At 40.2% G+C, this 21,210-nt stretch overlaps 1 protein-coding gene across 1 annotated transcript in view; it reads right to left on the minus strand.

The window, feature by feature from the left end:
* Window positions 1-21,210, minus strand: part of LOC125255252 (testican-2-like) — a 113,386-nt gene that overhangs the window by 58,259 nt on the left and 33,917 nt on the right. The window contains exon 2 of the mRNA XM_048170302.1: window positions 173-500. The gene's annotated coding sequence lies outside the window, so the exon portion shown is untranslated. The remainder of the gene's footprint in view (window positions 1-172; window positions 501-21,210) is intronic.

The following is a 21,210-nucleotide window of genomic DNA, read 5'->3' on the forward strand; positions in this document are numbered from 1 at the left end:
TATATATATATATATATATATATATATATATATATGTTCTTTTGTTTACACTCATGCCCTCATGCCATTTCAAATCCCTGACTTTCTTTCTTGATATAATGAAAGTTAAAATTAAACTCCAGAATAAATCCAAAAAACACTGTTAAAGTAAAAAAAACACACACACACTTACTGTGATACATTTTTTTTCCATGATACTTTGATGAATAAAAACACTGGGAAAAGGCCCAAAAATATTGATGACATCATTCTGCACTCCATTTTTTTTCTCCATTGAAATGCTCTTATTCATATTTACAATGCATGACAACAATAAATGATTCTCAATCAATAATTTCGAGCCATTTATAAGTCTTTCAGTATGTGAGTGTGTAACCGTCCCATCATGAGAACGTGACGTGTCCCACAGAGGAATAGTATCCCGTGCCGTCAGTGGAGAACCTCTGAGAGATCTGCACCGAGTTCAGCTCAAACGCTCCGAAATAAAACTCTCCGAACATCTGCAGAGAGACACAGTTCAGTTCTTCACACTTCATTTAGAAGCCAGTTATTATTCAGAGTGAAATTCATAAATATTTGCATAAAAGGATCAGAAACAAAATGATTTGAACATTAATTACATAAACACAGAATTCACGTGTACAGTGTGTTCTTTCACATGTTTGCGTTTCTGCTCTAAAATGTGATGAAACTATGAGAGATGATGTATTAAATAACTTCATTCCATATTGTTTTTTAGCCAACATTCACAGGAGTTGTTTTCCCATTTAACGGAACATCAGTTCTGAGAAAAAACAGGCGTAGTTGTTTCTGGACAGAACAGCCTGAGTGTGTTTGTGAGAGAGAAGTGTTTACAAAATAATGTGAAGTTCCACTGACCGCCAACAGGAGGCGACAGACAGTTAAAGAAACCACATTTTTGTTTTTACAGCTATCATGCAATACCATGTTAATATGGACACATGAGGGGAATACTGTGTTTTTGTACATGCACTATGGTAACAGCATGGATTATCACATTAAATAGCATCAATGATGAATATAAGTGTAATATGAGTATAATTATCATTCAGTACTGTGTGATAATAGCATGATTCAATGATGGCATTCTGATTTTTGAAATAGCAAATGCATTTACTGTGAAAACTGCTACATTTTAACAGTAACAATGTCTGAAGGGGGATAAATGTTGCTCATCAGTGTAACTGTTGGTGTAATATTCAAATATATCATTATATCTCATATCCTCCCATGTTGCAATCATGTATCCTGTCTGGACTCTTGAGAATTTGCATTGTATGTGAACTAAAAACACTAGTATTCAAATGTTTGAGGTCAGTATGATGTTTTAATGTTTGTTCTGTTGACCAAGACTGTTTATTTGATCAAAAACACAGTAAAAATAGTGAATTAATATTATAATTCAAAACAGCTGTTTTCTATGTGAATATATAGTAAAGTGTAATTGTGGCGCAAATGGTGACGCAAGTGATAACGAGCATCAGCTGCGAGGCGCACCGGCCTTGAGTCTCTCACGGAGGAGCTCCGGACAGAGATGTTCACAAGTCCCTGCGGTCAAGTCCAAGTCAAGACTCAAGTCTTTGAGGACCAGGTCAAATCAAGTCAAAGTCAAGTCTCACGTCTTTGAGGTCCAAGTCCAAGTCTCAAGTCAAGTCTTTGTTCTATTTTATTTTTTTCAGCTAGTTGTTATTGTAATTAACAGTGTATTTAAATATTACTTTATTACTTTCTAACTTTATACAAAATTATACCATTTAGAACCACTGCAAGGAAAAAAGTGCTGTGTATTTTGAGCTATATGAGTTGCCGTAGTTTGCTGTAGATCTCAAGCAATGCTGGAAAATGTAGTTTTCCAGTGAGCGCCGGTGGTAACAAAACCTATGTATAGACAAGCGTTACAGTAAACAACACTACGAACAACATTTCCTTTTGTGTGTCTCGTTTGTGATAAGGCGATATAATAATGCACTGTGACTTAATAAACCGATCTGTGGAAAAAAGTCGGATGGACAGGGTCGTGAAATGCGCATGCATGGAAGTGCTCATTCTAGCCAAATACAATTTAACATGGTAAATCTGGATATTATATGCATGATCAAATACTTGGGCAAAAATAAATAAAAAAATGAAAAGGACATGTACCACAAGCAAGCCTCTGCAGCTGTGCAACATCACAGCTTCCCTTCAGATTAATTGATTGCTTTTCAAATAAAATGAGCAAGTTTATCACAAGGTAGGCTAAGGCTTGGCTTTATTGTTATTATTTGTTTTCTAATGGGTGATGAATTTGCGTGCCTTCAGATGCGTCACGCGCTCGATGGCTTTGTGTGTTTAGAGATGATTTGTGATATTCGCTGCTGCAGCACATATTATTTGGGAATGAATAGATGGCAAAATGTGGTGTTTCGTGCCATCGTGTGGGGTAGAAAATAGAGAACGTAATCGGGAATGTCACGCCAAAAGACCCTGTCTTCAAATCCAAGTCAAGTCTGGAGTCAAGTCTCGGGTATTTGTTCACGAGTCCAAGTCAAGTCTCGAGTTAGTAGTTCACGAGTCCAAGTCAAGTTGCAAGTCATTTATTTTTGCGACTTAAGTGTGACTCGAGTCCAAATCGCAGACTCGAGTTTCCATCTCTGGCTCCGGAAGCATAAAAGGAGGAGCGACAACAGTGAAGGATGAGAGAGGACCAGGCCTGGACTTTATTTTATATTTTGTTATGTTTGTGTGGCCGGCAGATGTCCGTGAGGGTCTGCCAGAATTACTTTTGTTTATTTTTTGTTTATTTTGGTATTAAAGTTTTGTTGAACGTTTAAAGCCCAGTCTTCAGTGTCACATGATCCTTCAGAAATCATTCTAATATGCTGATTTGATGCTCAAGAAATGTCTCAGTTACGTATGTAACCTTAGTTCCCTGAATAGGGAACGAGACACTGCATCAATTGCTGTAGGAACGCCTCTGCGTGATTGCGTTGTGCAGCACGTATGAAATCTGTCCAATAGGGAGACGGAAAGTCGTGAGTCGGTTGACATCACTGACCAGGAACTATAAAGCCTACCTGAAAACACACTCATTCAACTTCTGAAATCTGAAGCAAAGCGCTTACAGGCATGCCGGGAGTATGGCAGGGTGACGCAGCGTCTCGTTCCCTATTAAGGGAACTAAGGTCACATACGTAACTGACTTTCCCTTTCAAGGGAAGTCTCACTGCGTCAATCGCTGTCGAAACGACAATCCCAATGTCGCCATATGAGCAAGTGACTGTTCATGTGAAGTCAAAGTGCACACAATCACTTTAGCACCTGCGTCCCTGAAGTGGAGACGAGGTCTAGCTCATAGAACCTCACGAATGTGTGCGGTGAGGACCAGCCTACCGCATTACAAACTTCTTGTAGGGATACTCCCGAAAGTAAAGCCTTGGAGGCAGCCATACTCCTTGTAGAGTGGGCTCGAACAGCCAATGGTGAAGGCTGACCAGCTAACTCATAAGCGAGTGAGATGGCCTCGACCACCCACTTGCTCATTCTCTGCTTGGATGCAGGATGCCTTTCCTAGGTGACCCAAAACACGCAAATAGTTGATCAGATTTTCTCCACATGGCAGCTCTGTGAATATAGGCATCCAAAGCCCTAACTGGGCACAGCAGATTAAGCTTTTCCTGGTCCGACGTCATAAATGGAGGAGGACAGAAGGCCTGCAGCACAATAGGTCTCACAGTATTAGTAAGGACCTTAGGAATGTATCCAGGTCTTGGATGCAAGAAAGACCATACCGTGCGCAAATTCTAGGCACGATGGAGATACCGAGAGGGCTTGAATGTCTCCAATTCTTTTGAGAGATATAATAGCAAGGAGAAATATCTCAGGAACTTCTTCGATAGGCGCGAAGGGGGCCACAGAAAGGCCTTTTAATACAACGGCCAAATCCCAAGCTGGTACTCTTGTGCGAACTGCAGGTCTAAGCCTCAAAGCGCCACAAAGGAAAGGAGTTATAAGCGGGTGTCTCCCCAAAGATACACCACTCAAAGGAGCGTGATAAGCAGCTAAGGCCGCCACGTACACCTTTAGTGTGGAGGGGGAAAGCCCTGTGGAAAATCTCACATGTTTCTACTTGTTGGGCCAACAAGAAGTAGGGTTCAGTCTTGTTTTATTGTAATTGACCAACATGCTCTATCCTGTAAGGCCTCTAATTCACTGGCCTGTGTTGATGAGCATTTCAAAGTTCACTTTGTCTTTGGCACCTCATGCTGTCAGGAATTGACCAATGTGTATTGCTTTCTGCAAACCACTATCTATGACATCGACATTGAAACCACCAAGGTTAACCCCAGGGTGGCTGAGTTAAGAGCTAGAATGCTCCAGTGAGAGGATGACTTGTTTCATTTGTAAAAGGAGACATCCTAATGCAATGCCCTTATAAGGCACTTTAAGTTAGTTCATGTGCTTTGTCCTGGAAAAAGTCTTAAATTAAAATGTGCTCAAAAAGGTTGTTCACATGTTTACCATAGTTTTTCTGGATTACGAAAGCACCTCAGCAAGTGTTGTGCAATTGACAGTTCATGTCTCGATTCTGGTGAAAGCTCATCCACCACCAACTCCATTTCATTAGGGGATGGAGGTGATTTACCAAACCAAATGTCACCTTGTGAGTCTGTACTCCTACAAACAAATATATAGTAGTCAACATTTGAAGTGGATCAAAACCTTTCATCAAAGTTATCCTAAAACCTTCCTCTTAGGACAACTTTGATTAACCTTTTTTGATCCACTTCAAATGTTGACTACTGTAGTAAACAGTTGTGCAACAGCGGTAGATGAACTTAAAGTTGCTGGTGTCGCAGAGACAACTATTAACTATGTTGTTAGTGCTCTAGAAGAAGTGATTGGAGACATTCATAGTGAAACTCAAGAAACTGTGAAAAACAGCCTATCTTTAGAGGAGCCCATAAAAAGTGTTGTTGAGTCTCAAATTGATCAGTGTTTTGAAGAATTGCAAAATCCTTTTGTGGCATTAAACACTGAGAGCAAGAGAATGCAGTACTTTTCAGAGAAATGGGGAAAAATAGACCTTGTCGAATATGTTCTCGGAACAAGATTTGCTACACAACGTAACAGAACAGCTGGAACTTTTGCCCAAACCATTGTTAAGGATAAATTTGTATATATACCAATTCTTGAGACATTACAGTCCATTTATAAGCACCCTAACATTAAAGATATGATGATGAGAGATTCACAGCCGAGACCAAATTTTCTTTACGACATACACGATGGAGAATTCTTTAAGAATCATGTGCTCTTCTCAAAATAAAAACATGCAGTTCAGATCCAGTTTTTTTTTTTTTTTTTGATGATGATGAATTTGAATGCTCAAACCCCCTTGGATCAAAACGAGGAATACATAAGCTAGGAGCTATCTATTTTACCCTTAGAAATATTTCCCCTAAATACAATTCGAGTTTACTGAACATCCATTTAGTCGCTTTATTTCATGCACAAGATATCAAAACATATGGGTTTGATAAAATACTAGAGCCACTTGTCCAGGATATCTCAACACTGGAAACCAACGGAACTCAGATTCCTTTATTTGATCATACAGTTTGTTTATTTATTTATTTATGAGTTTTATTGCTTTATTGCAGGGCGCTTGATCTCAGTTTTTGTCTAGCAGGAAAATCAAGTCTTACAAGACATAAGCCAGAGCTATTGTATATAACAATCTCTATTGAGAGGAGAGTAGAGTATCATACACCTTGTGTCAGAATGATGATTTATTACCCTAATTTATGGCTAAATTTATGACCCAAATGTTCTGTGTGTTGTCACTCAAGCTGACTGGACAGTGGATGTCAAATATGTTTTATGGGGGGCTGTGAGCCTTGATTGGCAGGTCAGTGGTTGTCAATGGCTGTGTTTTATGGTTGAATTTATGGTTGAATTTATGGTGGTTGTATCTCACCCCAGATTGGCATTTTTATGACATTTTGGTGAATCCTGATCCTGTTATTTAAATAAGGTTTATGGGGTATAATTGTTGAACACAGAGGAGATTCTGCAACTCAGTTGTTACAATGGCTAGTCCAAGCACACCTAAAACTACAAGAAAAGTGATGTGCATTTCACCAACAAGAGGCCCTGTTGAAATGGGTGAAAAGTTGACTTTTGCACCAAAGAAGAGACAAAGTGTTAGTTTGACAAAGTTTCTTCATGAAGATATGGATTTTGTGAAACGTGATTTCTCAATGTCTGGTGGACGGGTGCTATGTGTTTGACAAAGTGATGCGGGTTGTAAAACTCTACGCTGTGGATGTTGGAGATGAATTTACATCACAGGAGCCTTGTCTGATTTTCCCTGCCAAAGACTGGTTTATTTTTTTCAACTACGTTTGGAGAGATTTGAGATTTGTACATCGCAGAGTGGGATGGTGTGAGCCCTGACACGAGATTTCGCGTGGTAGGGGATCATAGTAAAAAGTTACCAGACGAATGTGTCTATATATTTTGCTCCAACGAAAAGACAAAACTCTGTGAACGTTCATGGCCTATCCCTGAGACTGAGCATCACATGTACTATGACATGAAATTTTTGTTTCAGTGGAAAGATATTCACCTGTTTGATGATGTTTTTACCTGTATTAACAAGATGTTCAGATGGTGCGATGTACAATCGCTACAACAGTGTAAAGGTGAAATTGTTTCATCCTGAGCAGGGCGTTACCAACCAAGAAGACCGAATCTTAAGTCCGCCCACTTACTACAGACATTAAAACATCTGCAAGATTGGTACCCTCACTACATTCATTCAGCATGTCTCAAGAAACTGCATCTAACTACTGCTACACCAGCATCCCTGAGACTGGACCAGCGATGCCTGACGATAACGCTATGCCATTTTAAGCCCACCCGCAAAGTTATGACATAACAATGTCTAATGACACTGCTATGTCGCAGGAGCCCCACCCACAAACTTATGACAACAGCTGGCTGGATAAATTTTGCATGGATCTGGGGTATCACAACCTGACGTTCTTTACAACACCAAACGGGAACACAGGAGCAGTAGCTGGAGCTGTAGCCTATGGTGGGGCTGACAACACAGACGGATGTATTCGGTCTGAGGCGTTCAAAATCATAAAAGCAACTGTTGTGGTCCTCCTGGAACATCTCATCAACAAAAAGCTAAAACAGATTTGCCTGGGTTGTGAGGTGCAGCACCCGAGTCAGATTAGACATTCCTGTTTGTTTGAACCTGATGCCTATTTCTTTGACACATACTTTGAGAACGCAGAAGATCATGATTATGTGATAAAAAAAGTAAAAGGGTAGAAAATTGTGATGAGATAATCTAACCATCGATAGAGACAAACAGACACTCCTCTGTGAATGTACAGCAGGAAACCTGAACATTATTAGGAGCTGATTGTATCTATTGGCTCTCAGTGAAGCTCAAACCTCATGTATAAAGGTGTTACAGAGACACACTGAAGAGGATGAATATTCTCTAATTATTCACTAAACAAACTCTGTCTTTTAGCATCCTATCGCATTGAAATGACCCAACTTTGACCCAAATGTTTATCATGAGTTTGCATTTGTGTGTCTAAGGTAATGACATGACATACCAGGCCAAAGAGTCTTTCACACATGCAGCATGTTCGTTAACACTTAGCAGAGCACGAGTTCAGTCTCCAGAACAAAATGAAAACGATGCGTTTGATTACACGCACACAGTTTGTCCATTTTATTATATATTATATTATAATACCTATGCTTACAGTACATAATTAAGTTTCTAATCTGTTTTGTTTTAAATAGTTTGTTTTATTTTTCTTGCTGCTGACTTTAAGTTTATAAGTTTATTAACTTTTCTGAGGTATATACGTGACATTGTTTACAACACTGATTGAACTGACGTGATACAGATTTTGGTAAGCTACTGCAACTTTCAACATTTTTTGATACTCATTCATGTTTATTTCCTTCTGTAAAGTAGTAAAGAGGAAGAAATGATCGCGTTCACTCACGATCCTCAAAAAGCGTTCAAGATGAAAACTTTTTTTCATAATACTTTCTTTTCATAATATAAATAAATGCATAGCCTAGGCCTATTTGTTTATCCTTTAAGTTTGTGAATAAATATGAAAATGTGGACGAAATCAGAAGCTATTAAATGTCTTATCATTAAAATATAAAAATTAAAATGATGCAGCAACATATGATAGCAAAAAAAATGCTATTAACAATCTTTCATTGCGCAAAAGCATTATAATATGAACGGCTCCCATACAGAGCGGCACAAAGCGCTTATGCGCATCCCGTGTGCAGAATGATGCGCTTGAAGCATCATGGAGTCACAGCGCTCCGCAGTGAAAAGTTCAAAGCACAAAGTGAAGATATATTGATGCATATTGTATTACCGGTATCATTCCCTAATAATGGAAAAGATACAGAGGAAGCTTCTGGTAGTAAGACAAAACGGGGAAAAATTAAGAAAGTTAATGTTGTAACTGATGCGACTGTTGAGAGAAGTAGTGTGGTACAGGGGTCTGAGCAGGGTGATACTGTGGAGAGTTCAGACTCAGTGAATACAGGCCAGACGGATGATGACGCAATCGGTTTGAAAGGTGAAGTTTTGGAAAGAGGAAGGATAGTATCTTTGATTAAGAAGGTGCAATCAGTAATGGTTGATGAGGAAGTGGATGATGATGATGACGATGATGATGATAATGGTGGTGGGTTGTCTGATTTTTCAGACGTGTCAGATGTTTCGCAAAAAAGCTGTGAGCAGGTTTACTCACTAGATTAAATAAATAAATTCTTGGATGAAACCTTTGGAAAATCTGTTGATGTGCGGAATTACTTTTCTGATCTGAAGAGGTTTGAGACTTCTGTTCGTCATTGGCAGAGGAAGGTTGGAGAAGACGAACTCAGTCAGAGAAAGAGATTTTGTTTAAAAAAGTTTCTTGCAAAACTGCGAAGGGATAAAACACCTATAAAACGTAAATTCAAATAATTGAATCAATGGTCTTTCTTTTCTATCTCTTTATATTTTCTATGGAGATGATAAGGGTAGTCACTTTAAATATTAACGGAGGGAGAGAAGAGCAAGAGAGCTTTGGTAGCTGAATTAATAAACATTAAGAATGTAAATGTTTCTTTTTTGCAAGAAACACATACAGATTGTAAAAATGAAGTAGAGTGGTGTAGATGGTGGGAGGGGGAGAGCGTCTTCAGTCACGGGTCAAATTTGAGTGCTGGAGTAGCCATTCTTTTTTCAAAGAATTTGAACTTTAAAATTTTGTTAACTGAAGAAATAGAAAAGGGTAGAGTTTTAATGGTTACTGGATAAATAAATTATTTAAAATGTTGTTTCATAAATGTTTATGCTCCGAACAATGGATCAGATCGTGTGGAATTGTTTAGGAAGTTGCAGAGTGCATTAAGACAATGTGATAATGATTCTTGCATAATTATGGGTGGGGATTGGAATTGCACCACAAATTTTCTTTTAGACAGGAACAGAGAAGATCCACATCTACTGTCTAGTAATGCTCTTCAGAATATTATTAAAGAGTTTGAGTTAATGGATGTGTGGAGGAATATGAATAAGAGAAGTAGACAGTATACATGGGTTAAAATACTAGACTCTAATGTAACTGGAGCAAGATTAGATAGAATATATATAAGTAAAACAAGTATGAATAGAGTTTCTAATGCTAATATTTTCCCTAACGGTTTTTCGGATCATCATACTGCAACCATAGATTTCAACATTACTATTTTAGACCACCCCAGGTTTTATTGGCATTTTAATACAAAATTGCTGCAGGATAGGTCTTTTCGTGAAAAATTTGGTGATTTTTGGAAATTGTGGAAGTCGAATAAAGGTAATTTTGAAAAAATGACACAATGGTGGGAGGTGGGGAAAAAACAGATAAAGGTTTTTTGTCAAAATTTTTCCTACAATACTACTGTGTGTGTTAAAAAGAAAATTGAGCAGTTGGAGAAAGAAATTATTGGTATGGAAAATGTGATGGATGTAAATGTTTTGGGTGTATCCAATGATTTAAGGAATAAGAGATTTGAATTAAGATCTATTTTAGAGGAAAGAGCAAAGGGCGCTTTGATTAGAGCAAGAATTTCTTCTATTAAAGACATGGACTCTCCCACTTCTTACTTTTTCAATCTGGAGCGGAAAGCTGCACAACAAAAGCGTATTCTTCACCTGCGCAAGGAAAATGGAACATTAACTTCGAACCCAACAGAAATGAGGAAAATGGCAATGGACTTTTATGCTGATTTGTATGGTAATACTGACTGTGACTCTGAGAATATGGCAAAATTATTACAAGGACTTCCAAAGTTGCAACCTGGGGATAAGAAAAAGCTTGACACCATGATCAACCTTAATGAACTTTCAGAAGCAGTTCAGCAACTTTCCACAGGGCGTGCGCCAGGAATAGATGGTTTACCTGCTGAATTTTATAAGACTTTTTGGGCTGTTTTAGGTGAAGATTTTTATGAAGTGTGTTGCGAATGTTTTGAAAAGGGAATGTTGCCAACTAGCTATCAGAGGGCGGTGATCTCTCTTTTACCAAAAAATGGAGACTTAGGTTTTTTTTAAAAATTGGCACCCTATTTCTTTGATGTGCTCGGACTATAAAATATTGGCAAAAGTTTTAGCCAATAGGTTAAAAAAATATTTACATATTGTGGTCAAAGGAGAGCAAACATATTGTATTCCGGGTCGCTCGATTATGGACAATCTGTTTTTAATAAGAGATGTTATTGATGTGTCTTGTAATGAAAATTGTGACGTTGGATTTTTGTCTAATGATCAGGAGAAAGCTTTTGACCGGGTGGGCCATGAGTATATTTTTAGAGTCTTGGAATCATTTGGGTTCGGGAATTGTTTTATTTCATGGATCCAATTGTTGTACAAAGGGGCTTCAATTATGCTTAAAATGGGGAATGGTTTGACTTATCCTTTGCCGGTGAAAAGAGGTATTTGACAGGGGTGTCCTCTCTCAGGGCAACTTTACAGCCTAGCAATTGAGCCCCTGTTATGCAAATTAAGAACTGGATTAAAGGGTTTTATGGTTCCAGGTGATCCAAGGGAGCTGAGATATGTTGTATCGGCTTATGCCGATGATGTAACTATTTTTGTTACTGGGCAAGGGGATATGCAAATATTACGTGAGAGTTTGGATATTTATGAAAAAGCATCTTCGGCCAAAGTTAATTGGGAAAAAAGTTATGGTTTTATTGTGGGCCAGTGGGAAAATGGTGGGTTACCGTTACTTCCTGGGGGATTGCATTGGGGCAGGGAAGGTATAAAAATTCTTGGAGTGTTTTTAGGAGTAGAAAACTATAGAAAGAAGAACTGGGAGGGTTTGCTGGAGAAGGTGTCTGCTAAGTTGTCTAAATGGAAATGGCTATTGCCAGAGCAATCCTACAGGGGTAGAGTTTTGGTTACAAATAACCTGGCCGCCTTCATGTTATGGCACAGATTCAACGTTTTAGAGCCACCAGATGATATTGTTAGCTCTGTATCTTCCAACTCATGAGGGGGGACAAAGTCTGATTGACATAAGGAGCAGGATCCACACCTTTCGATTACAGGCAGTGAAGAGACTGTTGTATGAGGAGGACGTGGGGTGGATAAATGTGGCATGCGCTCTGTTGAGAAGAACATCGAATCTGGGATATGATAAGCAGCTGTTTTTACTGAAAGTTAATGAGCTGGATTTGAATCAGTTGACTTCATTCTACCAATCCATGCTTAAAGTGTGGAGCATGACTTTCTGTGAGTAGAGAGACTTTTCGACCACAGGACTGGATTATGGGAGAACCACTGTTTCATAATTCTTTGATACAAACAAACATTTTGTCTTAAAGCAGTGTAAGGAACTGTTTGGTTAAGCAGGATGTACAAAGATTGAACATCTAAGGGATGACAGTGGGTGGAGGACGGCAGATTCAATTCAGCACAAGACAGGAATACGTTCTTTACGTCTCTTGGATCAGATGTTGGAGGAAGTATGCTCAGCACTGCCTGGAGCCTGCAGAGAAGCACTGGGAACGCTTTCGCAGGGATGGAGCTATAGTTTTCCAGCAATTCGGGTCTCTGCTGCACAGGAAAGTCCGGATAATGAAGTTACTTTTGTGTCCTTTAAAACTCCAGAGTTGGGATTATTTCAAGACATTTGTAAAAAGGCATTATACATTGTGTGTGTTAAAGTGTCTCATCAAACTGCTTTGAGAAGAGTTAAAACATGGAGGTGGACAGAAGTGTTCGGGCCAGACTTCAGAGGATGCTGGAGATCTCTGTACAAGCCTCCTATTGAGAAACGTACAGCAGATTTACAATGGAGACTGATGTATGGTATAATAGCTATGAACAGACACGTGGCGCACCTGAATCCAGAAGTAGGGAGGGAATGTCCTTTTTGCGGAACGGAAGAAATGGTTGAACATTTGTTTATCCAGTGTGAGAGGTTAAGAGGTCTTTTTTATTTTTTAGAGGTTTGTTTTGAAAGTATGGGTGAGGAATTTTCCTATAAAGTTTTTATTAGTGGTCCAAAGTATAAAGTCAGTGATTGATGAAAAGTGGTTTTGTTAAATTACTTTTTGGGAACAGCCAAGATGGCAATTTGGAGGACACGGAAAAATAAGATCTTGGGAACTGGTTCAATTGATGCAGAGAGAGTTCTGAAGGGGATGGTGGCTGCTCGAATTAAAATTGAGTTTGCTTATTTCAAATTAGTTAATAATTTTATAGATTTTTCTGCAATGTGGTCAGTGGGGAGTTTTTTGTGTGAGGTCGGGGAGGATGAAATGTTGGTTTTAAAGATGTAATGAAAGGGCTGTAATCTGTATTGATTAAATTGTTTTTAATTTATTTTTAAATTATTTACAGTTTTGTAGATTTTTGAATGGAATATTGGAATGAAATATGATGAATGATCAAATAAATATGGGTTAAGCCTCTCCCTCTCTTCCATCTCCTTCTCTCTCTCGGCCTGTCCCTTTACCCAGGTCCCGTCCGCCCGGCCCTCCTCGAGTCATGGCCAGGTTCCCTATTCGGCTCCAAGAGTCATCGGCCGGGTTGGACCCCGCTCCTGTTTCTCCGCTCTCTCCACGTCAACCGCTTGGCCCACTCTCTGCCACGGGAGCAGCGGGGAGGTCTGGGCCAGCCTGCTGGCGTTGCGGGGACCCGGATCATTTCGTGGACAGGTGCCCGGTTATGGAGGTGGGGACAATGGTCCAGGTCCCGGATGTCCCGCAGGCTGCCCCCGGTCAGGCTGGGTGGTACCAAATACCTGTGAGTATCAAGGGGGGTACCTATCAGGCATTGGTGGATTCAGGTTGTAACCAAACCTCGATTCATCAAAATCTGATACAATCCGGGGCATTGGATACAGGCCGCATAGTTAAGGTGCGGTGTGTGCACGGTGACGTGGTGGAGTATCCTATTGTGCCAGTCTTTATTCAATTTCGGGGACAAAAGTATAGTGTTGAGGTGGCAGTTAATCCGCACCTCCGGCATCCGTTAATTTTGGGAACCAATTGGCCAGCATTTACAGAATTGTTGGGGGCTTTATGTACGGATGCCTCTTGGGGAAAGAATGCACCGGAGGGTAATGCGAGTGTGCAGGTGGGAGAGACTGAACTGGGACCACTGTGTACTGCCGGAATCGGAAGACCCATTCTTTCGGAGCGCGATGATTTTCCCCTGGAAACGCGCGTTTGAACAGGTCAGCACCATCGACGGTCAGCCTCTCCATCCTGGACAGCCGCTTACTTATCCATATTTTGCAATTATAAAAAATAGGTTGTATCGAATGACCCAAGACGCTCAGACAAAAGAAGATACAACCCAGTTGTTAGTTCCTAGGAGCCGCAGGGAAATGCTTTTTCAAGCGGCTCATTCTAATCCAATGGTCATTTAGGACAGGGATCAACACTAAATCGCCTCATGACCCGATTTTTTTGGCCGGGCATTCACGAGAATGTGCGCAGGTGGTGCGCGGCTTGTCGTGAATGTCAGTTGGTAAACCCACCGGCCACCCCAAAAGCGCCTTTGCGCCCACTTCCATTAATGCAGGTCCCCTTCGAGAGAATTGGCATGGACCTCATCGGGCCATTAGAGCGATCAGCAAGAGGACATCATTTTGCATTAGTCACTGTGGATTATGCAACACGATATCCAGAAGCAGTGGCTCTCCACAACATTTCTGCTAAGAGTGTTGCTTACGCGCTGTTTTCTTTGATCTCCCGAGTGGGGATTCCCAAGGAAATCCTCACTGATCAGGGCACGGCGTTTATGTCACGGACGTTACACGAACTTTACAAATTATTGGGCATTAAATTGATTCGTACCAGCGTCTTTCACCCACAAACAGACGGGCTGGTCGAACGTTTTAATCGCACGCTTAAAACAATGATTCATAAAAAAAACGCCACAAAAACTCATGGTTGGAACCCCTGTTGTTCGCTGTGCGAGAGGTCCCGCAAGCCTCCACGGGGTTTTCCCCCTTCGAGTTACTTTATGGTCATCAGCCCAAGGGGGTGTTAGACGTCATAAGGGAAGCTTGGGAGGACAATCAAAAAACGAAATTCAGTATGTGCTGGACCTGAGGCTCTCTACAGAGGATTTGTTACAGGCCCAGGACAGACAGAGCCGGCTGTATAACAGGGGAACCAATTTGCGTAAATTTGCACCGGGAGAGAAAGTGCTTGTATTGCTCCCAACGTCAAGTTCAAAATTACTTGCAAAGTGGCAAGGACCGTTTGAGGTCACACGGCAAGTTGGAGAGCTCGATTATGAGGTAATACGCTCAGATAGGAGGGGAGCACATCAAATTTACCACCTCAATCTCCTTAAAAATGGAATGAGGGAGAATCAGTGATGCTGGCGGCGGTGATTAGCGGAGAGGATGATCTCGGGCCAGAGGCGAATATAAAAAAAGAATCTCTCGCGCTGGCCCCAGGAGGAGATCATCTCTCGCCCTCACAGCTCATTGATTTAACCAAATTACAGGCAGAGTTTGCGGACGTGTTTTCTCCCCTACCTGGCCGTACAAATCTCATTCAGCACCATATCGAGACAGAGCCGGGCGTGGTGGTTCGCAGCCGGACATACTGCTTACCTGAACACAAGAAAAAAGTAGTTCAGGAAGAATTACGGGCGATGCTTGAAATGGGAGTAATAGAAGAAGTTGTGACCTGTCCGCACCCTAAGACCAAAAAGGAGGTAAGACAGTTTTTGGCGCTGGCGGGATATTACAGAAGGTTTGTGCCTAATTATTCGGACCTCACCAGCCCCTTGACTGATCTTACTAAAAAGGAGGCACCTGATACGGTTCAATGGACGGAGCCGTGTCAGCAGGCGTTTACCCAGGTAAAGGCCGGACAACTCCCCGGCCTGAGTCGGGTGGTGGGGGTATGTGGCGGGAGGGGCGTGGTTCAGCGGAGTCTGCAGCAGGAGAGAGAGGCAGGAGACCCGTGGTGCGTGAGTGGGTTAAGCACAAATAATGAACACCTGTCTCTTGTTTCAGTAATTGGCGTGGAGAGAGTATTTAACGCCAGGAGAAGCAGGAGTGTGTGAGAGAGAGAAGGACTACTGACTGCTGCACTACCGGATGCCAACGGAGTTTATTATTTATGACTTTTTGACCGCACTGTGCCTGTCTGCACACATTTTTGTTGTTGTTTTAAATTATAATAAAAGCAGTCAGTAGTCAAGCCGACCCTGTCCTCTTCCTTCCTTACATCGAACATTGTTACACATACATATTGAGACTACAAGCTAGCTAAAGCTGACCAATTGAGCTTATTCGCTGTAATTTACAACTATTTCCCCGCTGACAAGTTGTGTTTATTCAGAGGAAGTGTGCAGAAAGAAGTGGAAGAGTCTGGGACACATAAAGGAGCAGGAGAGCATGAACGAAGCGATAGGGCTGCACAATTAATCGAATTTCTAATCGCGATTACGATTACGGATGCCACGATTTCGTAATCGTTCAAAGGCGCGATTACAAGGAAAAATATCCACTAGATTATTCTGCATGTTTAAGAGGAGTGTTTAGAGCATGTCACGTTGTGAGAGGTGAATATCACGACTACTTCAGAGTGTAAAAGGTCTAAGCCAGCACAAAAGGAGCTACCAGTGACGTAGGTGTACGCTGATATGTCGGTATCACACAAAACACCAGGTGGAAAAAAGCGAAACACCAGGACCCGCCATTTTCAAAAAGCCGTGTACACAGCCTAGTGCTGTCAAAAATATCTATATTTCTATATGCATCTATACCGAAATATCAGAAAGGATACCAATACTCCTTTCTTCAGTATCGATACACCGATACCAGCTGCGCGTTCTTGCTGTCCCCTCTGACAGCGAGTTGAGACGCACGCGCTCTTCTCATTCAATCGTCTCATGCTCTCCGGTTTAATAGTGTTGGTGTGACCGGGTTTAAATTTCGGCGCGGGATTGCGCATAATTATATTAATTCCTGCAGATTTCATGCTCACGCAAAGCGCAGACACATAATAAAGCCGCCTTTGACATACAAGCGCCAAAATAAGCCCTCTTTCGCGGATAATTAATGGTCAAATACACTCGGAAACAATGTCACAATGTCCATTTTGGTGAGTATTAATGTAAAACAGTTCAGGAAGAATGTGTCTGTCAAATCTTAAAGGGACAGTAGCCGAATAAACATGCCGCTCTCTATGTTGTTAATGTTCATCAAACAACAAAAGAAAGAAAAAATCACTTACTGCTCTTGACTGATTAACTTCTGTAACTTTAATTGATTAATTTTTACAATGAAGATTATCCAATGTTATTTTACATTTGATTACTTTGTTTCTTTATTCAGTTTCTTACCTGATCACTACTGTTAGACCTACCTGAAAAAAGAAAGCTGTCTATTTAATTTCTATCTTTATTCTATTGTATTTATTTGTGCTATTGTTAGTAATTTGTTCATTTTTTTATTTTATTACTGTTTACCTGAAAATCAAAGTACCATTTGAAATCAAGCAGACCAAGTAAAAAAATATTATTGCTTCAAACAATGGTATAAAGCTATTCAAAACATGATTCAATGTAAATTGTGATACTCGTAATTAATAATCGCAATTACAATTTAAAGGGAATAATCGACAATTATGATTTTTGTCATAATCGTGCAGCCCTACGAAGCGAGTAACCTCAAAATGTTCAAGCATCCAACTACGCACTATTTATTCGCGCAAGTCACGTCTGGTGTGAACGCACCATAACACTGTCAATTGTGGGGGGTTTTTTTGGGTTTTTTTTGTTTTTTTGTGTTGCCTGCCTCCTCATTTCGCCACCTCTGCTGGTGTTCTGGGTCAAACATCTCTGTTGGGTTAAACGTGGTGTGTCTGGCTAGGGAGCTGGCTAGGGCACACCACAGTTATACCCAAAGAATATAATTTAAAATGGCTCAACTGATACATTGAACACCAGGAATGCATATATGAATAGTCAGTTGCTGGGTCACACCCAGACTAGGTGAGCCTTGTCTGGAGGTGCCTGGCACTGGCACAAGAGTCTGGTATGTCTGGGGGTGTGAAGGAGAGATAAGGCGGATCAGAGGTGGGGTTGATGGTTGTATGGATGGGTCTATCGATTGTGCTTGCCGCGGGGGACCGAGTGGCTTCTGAACCTAGCTGGGTATGGATTTATCTGTAATCATTTCACTGACTAGTCCATTCTTTTTTTCCTCTTTCTTCCTCCCTACAACAATACAAGGAAAGCTAAACAGTAATTACTAATACAATTCATGAAATTGACTTAACTGATCTCTGTACCTGTACCTGCTGAAACTACCACAACCATATATCTATAGCCTACTCTTTGTCTCTCTCTTCCTGTCTTCTTCTGTATTTGTATATGTATATACCTGTCACTGCTTTTTTCTTCTTTTTCAAACATCTCTGTTAGGTTAAACGTGGTGTGTCTGGCATACCACAGTTATACCCAAAGCAGTGTTTTCAAAGTTCAAAGAAACTCGTCTTGCCTCCGCTGCAGCTGTCAGTCATTCTCTGTTCAGCACTCAAACAGCGCGTCGCGTTCGGTAACGACAGTCAGCACGGTAAAACTCTCCAATATGATATATTCCCATTATAATACTTGATATGTAGATAAAGGGCTGTGGATTTGCATAAAATGACTTTATCTTGCTGGAGTTTATTGCCGTTTCTGAACGATGTCATACTGGCTACAGTTAGATCGCACAACACAAGGACTATGAATTGGTGTCACAAGCACAATAACTGGTATTTAAAAGTGAAAAGAAACATACGATCAATAAACTGTTAGTTGCAGATACACACAGGGGTTATCTCTGTGCCGTGAACTTTTCAATGCGCAACTGCGTGCTCTGACTCCATATTGCTTCAAGCACATCATTCTGCACCCGGGATGTGCATTAGCGGTTTTTTGCTGCTGTTTTGAAGCGTTTCATATTATCATGGTTTTGCACACTGAAAGATTATTAATAGCCTATTTTGTTCTTTCGTATTTATATCTTGTTGCCCCATTAAACAGCTGCTCAATACATTTAAAATAAAGGTATTTTAATCTAAGATTATTATAAAAACATATGTCTTTACATTAATATATAAATCAAATATAGTTTTTTTTTTTTCATTTCATAAGAATGCATATAGTAATTTTAAACTTCATTAACATATTTAGATTTTATAAAATTACTGTGCAAAGTTTTTTTCAAGAATTAGGCTAGCATACTTTTTTCTGCTAAATTATATAGTCACCTAGATTATTTATTTATTTATTTATTCTTTGGTCAGCTTATGATTATATATTTTTATTCATTTGTTATTTTTCTCAATAATGAAGTAGCGTGTTTAGTGCATTCTGGATTGTGTTTAACAAATCAAAGAGTGGCCATTAGTTTTACAAATACAGATATATAGATACAGGCCTCCACTCATTATTCTAGAAATAAATTAATTCAACAAAGGTAATCTCTTTTGCTACATAATTTTAATGGTTTAAATGTATACTCTACATGTTTGACCACATATGAACTATCATTTAGCCTACTATATGTTGTGTACGTGACTAATGTGCCCTGCCATCACCAATAAATAAATTACTATTAGAGCACAAAATTGTTTACAAGATAACAAATTTCTTCATTGATCTAATCACTTAAATTTTGGTCTCAGAATGCACCAGATTTATGCATTTAAATTTAAAATGTACAAAATTTTCCTCCGGGGGGGCATGCCCCTGGACCCCCCTAGAGGGACCGGTGTCCACCCACCACAGTCTCACTAAATCCTGTGGGAAACACTGCAAAGAATATAATTTAAAATGGCTCAACTGATACATTGAACACCAGGAATGCATATATGAGTCTCAGTTGCTGGGTCACACCCAGACTAGGTGAGCCTTGTCTGGAGGTGCCTGGCACTGGCACGAGAGTCTGGTATGTCCGGGGGTGTGAAGGAGAGATAAGGCGGATCAGAGGTGGGGTTGATGGTTGTATGGATGGGTCTATCGATTGTGCTTGCCGCGGGGGACCGAGTGGCTTCTGAACCTAGCTGGGTATGGATTTATCTGTAATCATTTCACTGATCATTATTTAAAGCAGATTCTCAAGATTAAAATGAATCCAAGAACATAATATATTGCGTTGATCACAAGATATTACTCACGGAATGTTTTAACATACATGGCTAAAAACATGTCTCTCATCTTTCCGGGATGCAGCGTGTATCCAATGTTCCAATTTTTTCCACCTGGCTGTGGAAAAAATGAGTAAAAATTTATTAAACTATACTTTATGCTATCACCACGAAATCTGAATCAGATACAGCTCACATGTAGGAGAGCATCACAAAAAACGAATTTTTATCCGTTTTATCTGTTTATTGCATTCCTGAGTTATTCCATGTCAAATAAAAAAGAAAAGAAAAATTACTTTAAAAAAAATTATATATTTTTTTGTCTTTTATCAGCTGTTTCTCAGCAAGAAAATGTCCAAATGTAATGTAATTTATATTTTCTTAAAATTTTAAAAGTGTTCTATCAAATGATACCTACCTTTTGACTCTCCTTGCTACAAATTTCGAGACCGCGCGGACAGTCAGCGTGCAACAGCGCATGCGCAAGCAGTATAGATAAGTCCACTAGGTGGCAATACGCACAGTATAGAGCACAGTGTTCAGCCGTCAAAGAAGAGTGTGAAAAGACCGGTTTAAAAACAACACGCTTGAAAAAAGAGAAAAACACGACAATGGACAGCGAAATTGACCAGCGTTTGTGCGAAGAGTTTAGAAAGTAACCACATTTGTACAATTCATGTTTGAAAGAGTACAAAGATGTGTTTATGGCGGCAAATTCATGGAGGGAGATAAGTAAAATATGGGAAAGGATGCACTACTTTTCTTCTCCGATCATGCCCAGTGAATGTCACGTTGATGACACGACTCAGTGCTGCTCTCCGATGTCTGGTAGAGCATAGAAAAAAACTGTACTATGCATGTGACGAACGCAGTGGTCCGTGGTGTAGTATACTTTGAAAGACGCGCGGACGTGACTGCACGCGTGACGTGTCCGGGCGCGGAAAATGAAGTATACCCGGGGCTTAAGCCTCAAAGTGCCACAAAGGAAAGGAGTTATAAGCGGGTGTCTCCCCAAAGATACACCACTCAAAGGAGTGTGATAAGCAGCTAAGGCCGCCACGTACACCTTTAGTGTGGAGGGGGAAAGCCTCACTTGTTTCTACTTGTTGGGCCAACAAGAAGTAGGGTTCAGTCTTGTATTATTGTAATTGACCAACATGCTCTATCCTGTAAGGCCTCTAATTCACTGGCCTGTGTTGATGAGCATTTCAAAGTTCACTTTGTCTTTGGCACATCATACTGTCAGGAATTAACCAATGTGTATTGCTTTCTGCAAACCACTATCTATGACATCAATATTGAAACCACCAAGGTTAACCCCAGAGTGGCTGAGTTAAGAGCTAGAATGCTCCAGTGAGAGGATGACTTGTTTCATTTGTAAAAGGGGGCATCCTAATGCAATGCCCTTATGAGGCACTTTAAGTTAGTTCATGTGCTTTGTCCTGGAAAAAGTCTTAAATTAAAATGTGCTCAAAGAGGTTGTTCTCATGTTTACCAGTT

This window comes from Megalobrama amblycephala, linkage group LG20 (assembly GCF_018812025.1).
Source record: "Megalobrama amblycephala isolate DHTTF-2021 linkage group LG20, ASM1881202v1, whole genome shotgun sequence".
Lineage (NCBI taxonomy): Eukaryota > Metazoa > Chordata > Actinopteri > Cypriniformes > Xenocyprididae > Megalobrama > Megalobrama amblycephala.